The 14862-nt window shown below is 33.5% G+C and overlaps 1 protein-coding gene and 1 long non-coding RNA gene across 7 annotated transcripts in view; one reads left to right on the top strand and one right to left on the bottom strand.

The window, feature by feature from the left end:
• Positions 1–14862, top strand: part of LOC143199566 (uncharacterized) — a 360802-nt gene that overhangs the window by 227925 nt on the left and 118015 nt on the right. The gene's annotated exons all lie outside the window — the stretch shown is intronic.
• LOC143199574 (uncharacterized) overlaps positions 5565–14862 on the bottom strand; it is a 140272-nt gene continuing 130974 nt past the window's right edge. The window contains exon 5 of the long non-coding RNA XR_013006496.1: positions 5565–5693. This is a non-coding gene — a long non-coding RNA (uncharacterized LOC143199574). The remainder of the gene's footprint in view (positions 5694–14862) is intronic.

The following is a 14862-nucleotide window of genomic DNA, read 5'->3' as shown; positions in this document are numbered from 1 at the left end:
ATATTTAATATCTGTAACTAAAATTGAATTATGGTCATTTTTCAACGAGACTCAAAATCTAATCAGACGATAGATAGAGAAAGAATCAGAGAAAGATATTGATTTATCGGTCAATTATCGCTATTTGGATTTATGATGTGCAAAATTCTTAGACTAATTACTAATGCTTATCGCTACATAACCAGCAAAGAATTGCACGATAACCTCAAAATCAAATACGAGGGAGGTTCAAATATTATGGAGACAAACGCTATAGATGTATATTTTGCGCATGTATATTTTGATGGTCGTGGCTTGAGTATGTGATAGCTGGGTCCCTTACGAACAGTGTGGGATGGTTTTCGTCTGTGTGCCGACCGCACAACGTATTGTCATTCGTTTTTTAGTATGGGAAGGTATCAGTTCGGTAGTGAGGGCCTAAGTAGGACCGCCGTGTTTAAATGGGCCAAAGCATTCAAGGATGGCAACGAAACCGTCGAGAATGAGCCGCATGACCGTCGACATGAAACCAGCATCGCACTAGACAACATTCGCCGCATAGAACAACTCATTTTGGGAGGACCGTAGGATGAATGTTCGAGACATTTCTACTGAACTCGGCATCATTATTGGTAGTGTAGAATCTATCATCCACGAACACCTTCAATATCGCAAAACAACGGCGCGATGGGTTCCTAAACTGTTGAACTTCGAGCAAAAATTTACGCTGTTCAAAGTTTGCCGCGCTTGCTAATGCGATACGAGGGGGAGGGAGACGATTTTTTAACGCGAATCTTCACTACAGACTAGACATTACACTATTACACCCTCGAATACAAGATGTTGTCTAAAGATTGGAGGAAGAAGGAGGAAGGGGCGCCAGTCAAAGCGAAGACAACCAGGTCCGGGGGTAAGGTTCTGTGTAAGGTGTTCTGGGACCGGCGGGACGTGCTGTACGTCGATTTCCTGCGCATCCAACGTACCATTAATGCTGCATACTACTCTAAACTTCTGAAAACACACGTGAAATCCACTTATCGCTCGAGACGCGGGAGCATTCCAGCACGAAGTGCGATTCTTCTCCAGGATAACACGCCTCCTCATACCGCGCGTCTCACGCTCGATACAATATCGGAATTAGGGCGGGAATTACTGGAATAACCCCCCCTACAGTCTGGATTTATCACCCTGCGACTACCACACGTTTGGATTGCTGAAAGAAGCCCTCGAAGGTCAAATATTCAACACCGACGACGAGGTAAAGGAGTTCGTGCCCACGTGGCTGCCCGATGTTCCCAAGGAATTCTTCGATAACGGCATCAAAAAACTTCAAAGATGGACAAAATGCGTAACTAGTGAGTGGAATTTCCATATTATCCAAGACTTTGATTAAAACATTAAATAGGGTTACTAAATCACAGTAACCTGGGAGAAATATAGGAACTGGACAATGCACAGGAAACCACCGTAAACTTGTATTTCACTTTAATTTGGTAAATGCATACTGATTATCCTGCATTGGTCTCTCTTTTGTATGGATGCAAGTACAAGAGAACAATGGTTGTAACTTAATTTGTAACTTAAGATTGTACTAAGCATCGGATACTATCGGAATAAGCATCAGTCCTAATCTAATGGTCACATTAATTTAAATAGATAAATCGAACTGAAGTAAATTTACAGTGAAAATCCCCACAAGATATAAGCCACTTTTAACATCTATATAATTGATTTCAATCGAACACATAGAAAGTGTATAGAGTTTGCATCGAAATATAACCATATTGATCGCGTAGTGATTTATATCTCTTCAGGGCCTTTAATGAAAGTTATTATAAATTATAGGTACAATAAATATAGAAAAAATATAACTTTCTGTATTACATAATGGCTTCACTCTCCGCTGATTTAGCTATCGTCGATCTATCCGGTTATATCAAAGATGATTCATTGTTAAATAATCAGCTACAGGTACTGATTTTAATCAGAATGACTTCTATTAAGTATTTTGTCTAGATCAGTAGACGTAGTAACTTATGATCCACTCGCTGAGGTTTATATTTATTAAAAATAAGCTTAAAACAAAATAACACGATTAATAATTATTATAATTCAGATTAATATTTTATTATCTACTTAATATAAATCACACTCCAGTATTCAAGCGCGACAGTTCTGAAGAAAAAACAAAGAAGCGTAATCTTACTAAGAAATGTAATAACTGAGACACGTTTAGACTTATAATGCAGGAACAAATCAGTTTAAACGTAAGACTTAAAGGTATAGACGACCTTCAACCACAAACACGAAATATAAATGAAGTAATTCTGTCTGCTGCAAAAGAAGCTACCCCGACATCAAGAAACAAATGAGAATATGAGGTAAATTATCCCCTAGAAATTAGAGAATTGATAAAAGAAAGACGAAAAGTTATAAGAGTATGGCACACAACCAGAAATGCTGTAGACAAAACAATATTTAATATAAGTAGTAATCAGGAAAACCAAAAGATTAAAAAATATAAACAGAGTTGCTTCGAAATTAAAAATAATCTAAATGAATGGGTTCGACGTAAGTATAAGAAAGCTGAATTATTTGCAGAACATTTAGCTAACGCATTCCAATCGAATGATATAGAATCTACAACAAATATAAATCCTGTTTATTATCCCGATGTAGCTGTAAATCTGATTTCTCCTATGGAAGTTGCCACAGAAATAGACAACAACCTCAATCCTAAAAAGGCTCCTGGAATTGATGATATCTTACCTGAGTTCCGGTTCATGCCGGTTTGAGACTGAAGAAAGCTCCGGAATGTCTTAAGTTTGCTCGAATAATTATGAATAAAAAAACCTGACAAACCGGCAGAAAAATTTGGATCTTACAAGCCTATTCCACTGGCACCTGCGATATCAAAGTCATTTAAGAAACTTCTGTTAAATCGTATTAAATCATTTATATAAACACCAGCTTTCTAGTATGAACTTTAAAATCACCACTCGACAATCGACCAAGTGCACAAGGTAACAGCGGTTATTGAAAAGGCATTCGAAGTAAAGAAATACTGCCCTGCAATATTCACGGGCATCTCCCAAGCTTTTAACAGGGTCTGGCATTTGGAATTAATCTACAAAATGAGCAAGTTGCTACCTAAAAAATTACAATCTCGAATGAAGGGACATTCTCAACACTTAAACCTATTTCGATACTCCAGTATCTAGTCTATACTACTGTTATCCCAACAACGAAAGAAACAGTACTTGGAACATTTGCTAACGACACAGTTATCATGGCGAAAGATGTATCTCTGTCTAAGACTGTAGAAAAGTACAAATAGCTGTCAACAAGATCTACAAATGAACTAGACTGGATTATACAGCTTAATAGCTCCAAATCTGTCCTTGTTAATTTTGCGTTGCGGCGAAATGAAGTTACAGCAAAATCAGCTAAATACCTTAGAATATATTTCGATGATAGCTTAAACTGGAAACATCATGTTACACAAAAAGCAGAGCAAATTAGATTCAAAGTCAAGCAACTGTACTGGTTAGTCGAAGATGCTCTCAATTTGGCCTAAAATAACAGAAATTGGTTTATCAGTCAATCATAAATTTGGACCTATGGGGTACAAATATGGGCTTGTACTAAAGCATCAAACCTACTAATAAAACAACGCACCCAAAACAAAGTTTTACGATTAATTACCAATGCTTATCGCTACGTAACCAACGAAGAGCTGCACGATGACCTCGAAATCAAACGAATACACGAAGCTATCCAATATTTCGCCTTAAAACCTAAAATAAGGTTGCTAAATCATAGCAGCGTAGAAGCAAAACAGCTACTGAACAACACACAGGAAATCAGAAGATTAAAGCAAACCAAACCACACGAACTTGTTTAACGTATAAGTGTATTCTTAACTTTAGCTGAAGCATATGAGTTTTATTTTAATTTGGGAAATATATTCCGATGTTGAAATTAATCCCGTACTGACATTGCTTGTGTATTAATGCAAGTACAACAGAACATTAGTTAGAAGATAATTTGTAAATTAAAGTTGTACTAAACTTATCCAATGTAAGATGTAACTAATAAAAGAAATTTAATATTACAAAACCGAAGTTTCATGTTGTGGTAAGACATCTCTGTTTCAATATGGACATGGATGTTAGTGACAGTTGATAAATACATAATAACATATTTAACATGTAATAATCATACAGGCATACTGAAATAATATTCCTGGACCGATTTTGTAAGCAAACAGGAGCAATATTTATCTGGATTATTAAGCAACCTATTTCTAAAACAATGTAGTTTGTTTTTTTTTTTCGTAAAATACATTCTTAAATACATGAATTATTAGAGATTATTAATAACATCTATTAAAGTGGTGAAAAATTAAATTTTTAATTTACTTTTCACTCAAAACATATCATAGCTAGACATAAGTCGCCCTATATAGCATCTCCATCCTGAAGAACCTGAGAATGATATATCAGTGATTGTTGTCTCTTCTACCCAGCTTGCAGTTGGAGTAAAGTTATTTGTGAGCATTTACCTTCACCCGCTAGTTTGCCATGATTATTTCCTGGATTACATTGTTTTTACTCAAATTTCCATGGTATATTATCCATGACCTGTATGGTTTGGCACATTTTGGTGTCCCCAAATTCCTATAATCCACAGCTATTGACCTGAATAGTTTACAGTAGTTTCAGTCCATCTTTAGTGGCCCTACATTCTGAGCTGCGACGCTTTCTGGTATCCTAGAAGGATTGAAACTAGGGGTCTTGATAGCTAGGGTACTTTTAACAACTATTTGACTGAATTCTTTAAATATTTTATTTTACGAAACCAAATATTTTAAAACAATAAATCGTCAATACTCGTCACGTCTTCCAGTATGACACAAGCAAGTCTTCTTCCTTCGAGCAATCGCAACCATATTAGTCCTGCCGATTTTGATGCATGTTGAACTAGTCAACACAACCAGATTTTGATTAAATTTGGGTATGGTTATCAACGTAAGGGTATATTTAATGTCAAAAATTCAGGAAAGCTGATCGAAGACAGAAAGAGATATAGTTCCTTATTTGTTCTTTCTTTTCAAGGTGGTTTCCTTAATTATATTGTATATATCTAAATTTATATGCTCAAGAAATAACAACATTCACGAATCTTCAGGCAACATATATTAATTAACATTGTCACATTGTAAAATCACTAAATCACTAAATTAAAATGTTGTGATGTGAAACGCAATTTGGTACAAACTTATATACTACGTATTTATACATTTTCGGTCTTTCATTATGTCTTTTGCTTCACGCAAGATTCCTTAAGCTCTTAAAAACACTCCGGATTACTTTACTCACGTGTCATCACTTCCATATGCTCTATAAACAATCCGTCTGTATTTTTCATATTAAAGAAGTAAAACCAACGTTCTCTATCCATGACGCTTACTCAACATAATGCTCGAATAAAAGAATAGAAAAAGTACGTATTTGATCTTACATATAATAACCAACTGGTAGTGAAGTAATTTGTTGGGTGGAACTTATTCCTAGTTCCTTGTTTCAGCTCGGTCCAGATAGTCCAGATATGTCTCCATGCGATTTTATCTTTACCTATTTCTTATTTTCTGATTTTCCTTTGAATATAATAGGAAATGCGCCAATAAACCCTTACTGGTTCATTTACAGAATCTTAAAAAGGAAAAAACATCAAAAATGTTTACCCCTCGATCATCGAAAAAGTGGAGAAAAAATTGTCACCTCTCAAATAATGATAAAAATCTAAAAATATCTAAAAATAATCTAAAAAATGTATTTTGGGGCTATATACGAAAACGTATATTAAATTATTTTCATATATATTTTAAGCATTTATCTTAATCAGAAATCAAGATATTTTTTGAAAATTAACTTTTCATTGTATAACTTCAAAGTTAAGGGTTGTACAAAGATAATTTACTATACTTATACTACCATTTGTTTCAATGTAATTTTTTAAATCGTTGTAATTTTCATTAATCTGCCATTATTTGAATGGCAAAAATATGAAAAATTGAAAAAACGCAAATTTTCCCGACTGTGTATTTGTGAAAAATGTGCCAAAAATATTTTACCTCTAAGATAAAAACTCTCAAAATATACTTATATGTTCAATTGCTCTATTATTTGTAATTTATAAGATAGGTGACATAATTAGAAATCTATTCAATTTTTAAATATACTTTTCGTTGTATACATTAACTTTAATAATTCTTTTTAATTTGTTCCTTTACTGATAAAAGAAGGTAGTAAAAATTGTGAAAATTATCAAGATCTAAGTCTTCTATCAATTGTCGGGAAAGTGTTTATGTAAATTATACAAATAGGACAAATTATACAGATGAGAATTTTAAAAAGTTATGCAAAGTCCTGCTACAACAACAGCAGCGTATTGATTGAAAAGTTTACTCTACCCCAATACCGTCTATAGATAGATGATACTAATTATGTATAAGTTAAAACTTAGGACTATACAAACATAGGTATATCGCCACTTAATTCGACTTTATATGAATTACTTTATAGTACCTGTAATTTTCATTCAAATTTTCGATTATTTTAACAGATCAATTTAAGAAACTTGTTACTTGTTTATAATGTTATACGAATAGAATTATAATTAAAAACAATACTAATGATATATGATGTTTAAAATGTCCACATAAAGTGTTGTAGTAGGTGTACTGTTGTATGAAACCAGGAGAAAGCTCGAGATATATGATGAACTTATAAAGAAGGTTATTGTAGTCAAAAATAATCTATAAATAAAGAAAAACCGTACCATGTGTTACGAACAATGTGTTTCTTTTCTTAGGACAGGTCATAACATCCTTGCCATTTGGTGATTGAAAAACATATCTGACATTACTGTATTTAATATATCTCACCATATGGTGTCCCATTGCCTGAAATCCTCGGAGGCGTTTAATGACACCTACTAAATTTACATCTTTCGTATTGCGAATATATATAATTTCACGTTCCCAGATATATTCTTTAAAGATTCCGATGCTGCATATACAAATACACAATTGTTCAATAAATGATCGAAATTGAAAATATAGTTTTATAGTTTGATGGAAATGATTTTATTATTATTATATTTATTTTATTTTTGACATAATTTCATTTAATTTTAACTCTAACAAACCTTCAATTTATGAATTTATGAATAGAACTTTTCGTATCTTTCTCGTAAAATCTCTGCTCTGCTTTTGGATTAAAATCACACCAAAATAGCTCAAAAGGCTTAGTCTCAACACTGTACTGATATGGCGAAGAAGTATTTGTTCATGACCATGGACAAGTTTCACAATGGACAATGATCTGGTTATTGGCATTTGTTTACAGGTCTCAATGGAAGACACTATTTCTGAAGTTTAACATTAACTGCACTACTTGATACTTTGCCCTTGCTCTTCTTGGCACATCTCTATATATGGATGCCGTATATGAACTTGTTAACAAAAGAAATATGGACTTAAACGTTAAGAGCTATTATTCAGCCACGTTCCGAGACATCTCTCAAGCCTTTGATAAAATATGGCATATTGCAGATTAAATTAAACACACTTCTCCCTCATCCGGATTATGAGCTATTAAAATCTTACCACACATATCGTTATTTTACAATAAAACAACGCGATGAACGTACCGAATTTACATGTAATATATTCAGTTTCACAGGGTGGTGCACTGAACTAGTACTATATCTTCTGTACAAAGCTGATCGACCTACAACAGAAATAACCACGGTGAGAACATACGCAGACGACACGACAGTCTTGGCTTTCATGAAGATCCAGACATAGCATCAATTAACCTATAAACACACCTAAAACAAATTCAAATGTGGCTGAAAAGATGACGTATAAAAGCCAACGAAACAAAATCCAATCATATAACTTTTCCGCTGCGTAGAAGAACATGTCTACAAGTCTAAATCAATAGTTGTCAACTCCCGCAAGTAGAGGATGCTAAATATCTTGGTGTACGCCTAGATCTACGCCTAACTTGGAAGAAGCACATACTCGCCAAATGGAAACAGCTTGGACTTAAACTCTATCAAATGTATTAGCTTATCGGACGCCAATCCAAGTTGTCATTAAATAACCTGATACTAACCATTTCTGTTTCCAGCACGAAGTTCAATATATCTACAATGAATAATTAATAAATGTTATGACTAATAAAACCTAATCAATTGTTATTCCAACATTTATCTTTTTCCATCAAGTTTAGTTGTCTTAACACTATTTTTATTATAATCTTGTCACGAGTGACCGTTGGGTATATTGGTCCCATTCTAAAATATCCATGTCTCATCTAGATACATAAATTTAAATAATAAATCTTCCTTCGTTTTATTATATGCTTTTAAAACTTTCATTCTTTTAAAAGCAATATCCGGAAGTTCCATTTGACCTCTTCAATACTAATCAGACTAACAGATTCCTTTGAAATAATTGTATTAAATTATGTTTGTATTGAAAAACTACTCACTGTTTTTATGCATTTCAGCAAATCAATATTTAAAAGTAAAAATGCTCAACTCTATAACAATTTTTTCTTGCAAGAGTGGGCCTGCATTATCTCGTCCTTGTCCAAAGTAACTGACTGGAGACTGTTCTGTGCAATCTGTTCTATCTAGCTTCGGAATTTTCAACCAGAGTAATAACAAGAAGCTATATATACATTTCAATATCAAAACAAGCAAAGCATTAAAATAGCAGAACTATACGACTTTGACAGGCTAGTTCGGTTACATGTTCGAACTTATCAGACAGCAAAGTGTCTCTTTTTAACTTGAATTTTTTAACTAGAAGGTTTCGTTTTTTGATGTCGCGTTTCTAAAACAGCTATATATCCGAAAATAGCATAAATTTTGAAAAATTCTCTTAAAAAAATTATTTCTTTTTCAAATTTCTAGAGTATTATAGACTCCCTTAATATAAAAGTCATTCTCGATATAGTCTCTCAGATTCACTAGCATTATATTAATAAACAATATTTTAAAGAACGAAAAATGTCCACTTTGTTCAATTTAAAATAAATAGTAGGTATAATTTCGATGTGATCTTTTCGAAAGTAAATTCAAAATGAACAAATAAAGTGAAGATAAATCGGCGGTCTGCGCGTCCTCGCGCGTTTCATTATCTCTTCACGGACTATCGGAACGGGTGACATTCCGTAATGCCCCACAATTCATTTATATTCATTAAAACCATCGTCTTCAATAAACAATTATACGAAATTACGAATTATTATATGAATAATTGGCTATAATTTGTGCGGCAATTTATATTAAGCCATAAACAAGCTGATGCCGACTGGAATTGAAAATTAAACGTTCCTACATGTCAGGTAGTCATTTCTAGGCCGTGGTAAACATAATCATCTTTTAAAACGTCTTTTTAAGTTAGTTATTGCAGGACGGCAATATCTTATATGTATCGCGCTATTTATAATTTTTTGCATAGGTTTTCTTTAGTGAACTTTCCTGTTTCTATATAAACTAGTGATTAATCTGTTGTCGAAATTCAGGCTCTTCATAACAGGCTAAAGAAAATTAAATAATATGTTAATATTAACAAAATTTGTTATGGCAATATTTTCCATATAAGATCAGAAATCATCTCTTATAATATTATTGTCAATAACGGTAGCTAATATGTTCCATGTATCACATGATGAACTAATATTTCTTCAATAAACCGATACAAAATGGTTTTTTACATCCAAGAGGTTGAAAAGATTACAATTATGATTTTTTTTTAAATTTTATTCCCAACAAACCGATGTCAACAAATTTCTAGTATTGTTTCATTATTAGTGTATATGATATCCATTATTATACTATCAACTCTGAATTTTAGTTCATTTCAGGTTAGACGTATAACATAGTTCTAATCTAAATAAAATAATTAACCTGTTTTAAATAAAAATATATTAAATCAAAAACTACTGTTATAAAATATAATTTATTTTAACATTACAGTACATCTAATGTATCATTATCAAAGGACTTTAATCTACAGTTAATTATCCAGTTATAATAGTTTGAAGTTTAGGGTTGTGTTTTATTATATTAAATTTTTTTTCCACCTATGAGTTGGAGTTCCAGGCACGTTTTTTCTATGTAGTGGTATCTTCTGGAGGCTTAATTCACCTAATTATCATTTATATCTCCAAATAATAGGCTTTACTTTCATTAGAGAACATATTTACCTTTTACGCTTAGTCCCTATTTCCTTTGGCACAGTGTTTTCTTTTAAAGTCATTTTGATATCACTGCATCTCTCCTTAGTTTGTTATGTTACTACCTGTATGTATATTTCTTAGTAAAGCTAGATTTAATCACTGCATTCCCCCTAAAGCTTTTGCCATATCTGCAAAACAGTTAGTATTATTTCTCCCCTCACACATTTTAACCAAATGCTCCTGTATATTCTGAACAATTTCACACATATATGTGCACATAAAACGTTCACACTCTACTATAAGATTTCCTACAGTTATTGTATATTAATTATATCTCACCTTTAGTTGTTTCCACTCTCATCACACTATCTTGGAAATTTTTACCATTTAATCATAATTCCATATTCAGAAAATTCATTTCATTCAATTCATTAGTGTAAATAACTAAGCTGTTAATTTTCAATCTAGTTCAGTTCCAACCTTCGTAGGGTGAAGACGTAATTTCAATACGGTCCAAGCTATAAAAAGATACCTTTCTTTAAAAAAACCCAGTATTTTATTACGGTTATTTAATTGAGTGTTAAAAACGCATAACAGATGTTTACGGGACCAGACAAAAGGACTGCATCTCATTTTTATTAGTGTTTAAAATTATTTCATCTTATTTTATAACAGTCCTTTTGAAATTCATTTATAGTATTTATAGTAAAAAACTAGCGCTAAAATAACGTAAGTGAAAAATGAAGTGCCTGAAATAAACAATGTATTTATTTTATTTTTTTTATCCTCTGGAAGTAAATTAAATAAAATATTAAAAATTAAAAAATGGCAAACCATAGCGATTCAACCAAATCACCTGCACACTTTGATATAAGATTAGAACAAACAGCAATAACGCAAACTCCACCATCAGAATGGACTACAGTCATTAACAAAAAACGATTGAGAAGTCCAGAAGAAGAAATCGCGAGGAAACAAACAAGAATCAGTGACTATTGGTTGCAGAAACCGATAGAGACAAAAAACAGTTTTAGCAACCTGTCGGAAGAAATTGAAGAGAACATACAACCAAGCCCTGAAAAAGTTGTTCCCAAACCACCACCAATAACAGTCTATAAGGTAGGAATAATAAAAAACATCCATGACTTATTGAAAACCATTACTACGAACTACACAATTAAAACAGTGAGCTATGAAACAATTAAAATCCAATTGTTCGAAGCGGATCACTTTAAAGTTCTTATAAAAGAATTAGATGAAAGAAACACCCAATACCATACATTCAGGCCAAAATCCGAGAGAACATTTAAATTCGTATTAAAAGGATTACATCACGGGACGGACTTTAATACCATCAAGGTAGCACTAGCTGAAAAAGGCCACGAGGTCGTAAATATTCACAATATACGACATCACACGACAAAAAAACCTCTGCCTATGTTTTATATAGACATAAAACCTAATGGAAATAATAAGGCGGTGTATGAAATCACCAAATTGGAAAATAATATTATTAAATGCGAACCACCACATATAAAAAGAATTATACCACAATGCACAAGGTGTCAAGCGCACGGGCACACAAAGACTTACTGTCGCAAATCATATAGATGCATAAAATGTGCAGGAGAACATAAGACAGGAGATTGTACTCGTAAAGTTCGCGATGAAAAAGTGAAATGTGTTAACTGTAACGGAAATCATCCAGCGAACTACAAGGGTTGCGCAGTTCACAAGCAACTACAGCAGAAACTCTATCCTGCCTTAAGGGTAAAAAGGCATCAACAAAAACAATCCACTATTACCAATCTACCACTACCCACCAGAACAAGTCAACCAGACATAACTTATGCCCAAATAGTTGAAAATGGTTTAGCACAAAAACGAGAGACAATATCTCAACCTACTGAAACTAGCAACATCTCAAGATTAGAAAATATGATGGCCAAACTAATGGATCAAATGAGTACGATGCTTGGTCTACTCACAACCGTCGTAAGCAAACTTGCCTAATGCCTGAAACCAATAGCTACAAAATCGCCGTCTGGAATGCCAATAGGCTCCAACAACACGCCAGGGAACTAAAAATGTTCGTAAATGAACAAAATATTGACGTTATGATGGTTTCCGAAACACACTTTACGGAAAAGAATTATATGAAAGTTCCTAAATATAAGCTTTATCATACAAATCACCCTGATGATAAAGCACATGGAGGTACAGCCATAATAATTCGAGATGATATAAAGCATTTCGAAAAAGAAAAATTCCGCAAAGACTACCTGCAAGCCACCGGTATAACCATAGAGAAAGCCCATGGACCATTAACAATTTCTGCGATTTATTGCCCACCCAAACATAACAACAAGGCAGAAAAATTTCAAAAATTCTTCAGTACGCTAGGTAATAGATTTATAGCAGGAGGAGATTATAATGCAAAACATTTAATGTGGGGTTCAAGAATAATAACCTCAAAAGGTAGAAAACTGCTCAAAGCCATAAGGAAAGATAACTTACAACATATCTCTACTGGTGAACCAACATATTGGCCTTCAGACAGAAATAAAAAACCAGATACAATAGATTTCTGTATTACAAAAAATATTGATCCAAAAAAGTGTCAGGCAGAGTCATGTTTCGACCTGTCTTCTGATCATTCACCAATAATAGTAACAATTTCTTCAAAAATTACCATCAAAGATAAACCCCCTTCTCTGTGCAATAATAGAACTAACTGGCCCTCATTTAGAGAAAACTTAGACCAAAATATCTCTCTAAACTTACCGTTACAAACTGAAATGGATATAGAAATAGCAGCAATAAATCTTACAAAAAATATACAGGAGGCAGCATATTCCGCGACTCCCAACAGTGAAACATTTCCAAGAAAAAATACACATATATCATGTACAATACAGAAAAAGATAGCAGAAAAAAGAAAGTTACGACGAAATTGGCAACAGCAAAGGACTGAAGAGAATAAAAGAAAATTTAATAGGGCTATAAAAGAGCTGAGAGATCTAATCCAAATTGAACAATACCAAGGCATTCAAGAATACCTAGAAAACTTGACATCAACTGAGGCTACAGAGTATTCGTTGTGGAAAGCAACAAAAAAGCTTAGGAGATCCCAGCAGCATAACCCACCTATTAAAACAAGCGAAAATAATTGGGCGAGAAGCAATAAAGAGAAGGCCGACATTTTCTCAAAACACTTAAAAAATGTTTTTAAACCTTTCTAGTCTCAGCTACATAAAGATGACGAAAATAAAATTACTAGCCTTCTAGATTCGCCATTTCAGATGGATTTACCGCACGAGAAATTAACGGTCAAAAAAGTTAAACATACAATAATGAGAGAGATTAATATTAAAAAAGCTCCTGGTTATATATGGCTCCTGGCTCCTATAAAACTATTAACATATATATTTAATGCTATGCTACGAATTAATTACTTCCCTAGTATCTGGAAAGTAGCTAAAATATTAATGATACTTAAACCAGGAAAAATACCAGAAGATGTGACCTCCTACCGACCTATAAGTTTATTACCAATAATCTCGAAAGTTTTCGAGAAATTATACATAAAAAAAACTAAACTATATAATAGAAAAAAGAAAAATTATTCCAGAATATCAGTTTGGCTTTCGCAATAAGCATGGGACTATAGAACAAGTGCATAGACTTGTAAACCAAATAAACGCTGACCTAAATGCCAAAAGATATTGTTCGTCTGCTTTCCTAGACATATCTCAGGCTTTTGACAAAGTATGGCATACGGGCTTGCAGGTTAAACTAAAGAAACTTCTCCCTCATCCGGACTATCAGCTACTAAAATCGTATCTCACTGACAGACATTTTATTGTAAATCAAGGCGATGAACATACCGAATTAAATCCCATATATTCAGGAGTTCCGCAAGGTAGTGTACTGGGTCCAGTACTGTATCTTCTGTATACGGCTGATCTGCCCACCACAAAAATAACTACTGTGGCAACATATGCAGACGATACAGCAATCTTAGCATCCCATGAAGATCCAGTCACAGCATCAATAAACCTACAAACCCACCTGGAGCAAATACAATTATGGTTGAAGACATGGCGCATTAAAGCCAATGAATCAAAATCCACGCATATAACGTTTACCCTGCGTAGAAGAACATGTCCACCAGTAAATATCAATCATCGTCAACTCCCCCAAGCAGAGCATGTTAAATATCTTGGTATGCATTTAGATCGACGCCTAACCTGGAAGAAGCATATACTCTCTAAACGGAAACAACTAGGACTAAAATTACATCAAATGTATTGGCTCATTGGGCGCAAATCCAAGTTATCATTAGATAACAAGGTATTTCTGTATGAGTCTATACTCAAGCCCATTTGGACATATGGAATTCAACTATGGGGTACCGCTAGCAAATCTAATATATCCATCATTCAACGGTTCCAAAATAAGGTGTTCCGTGCCATTGTTGATGCTCCGTACTATATTTCAAATAAAGTGATACAACGCGATATTCTTCTAGAACCTATAACGAGTGTAATCCAACGTGTTTGTGTGAAGTACTTCGAAAGAGTGTCAGTGCATCCCAATGTACTCGCTAATCAGCTAAATA

The sequence above is a fragment of the Rhynchophorus ferrugineus genome, unplaced genomic scaffold (assembly GCF_030347505.1).
Source record: "Rhynchophorus ferrugineus isolate W39M unplaced genomic scaffold, kcgeb_rfMv2 rfM7, whole genome shotgun sequence".
Classification (NCBI taxonomy): Eukaryota; Metazoa; Arthropoda; class Insecta; order Coleoptera; family Curculionidae; genus Rhynchophorus; species Rhynchophorus ferrugineus.
The sequence above is the reverse complement of the archived record's forward strand: the minus strand, read 5'-3'. Positions and strand labels throughout refer to the sequence as shown.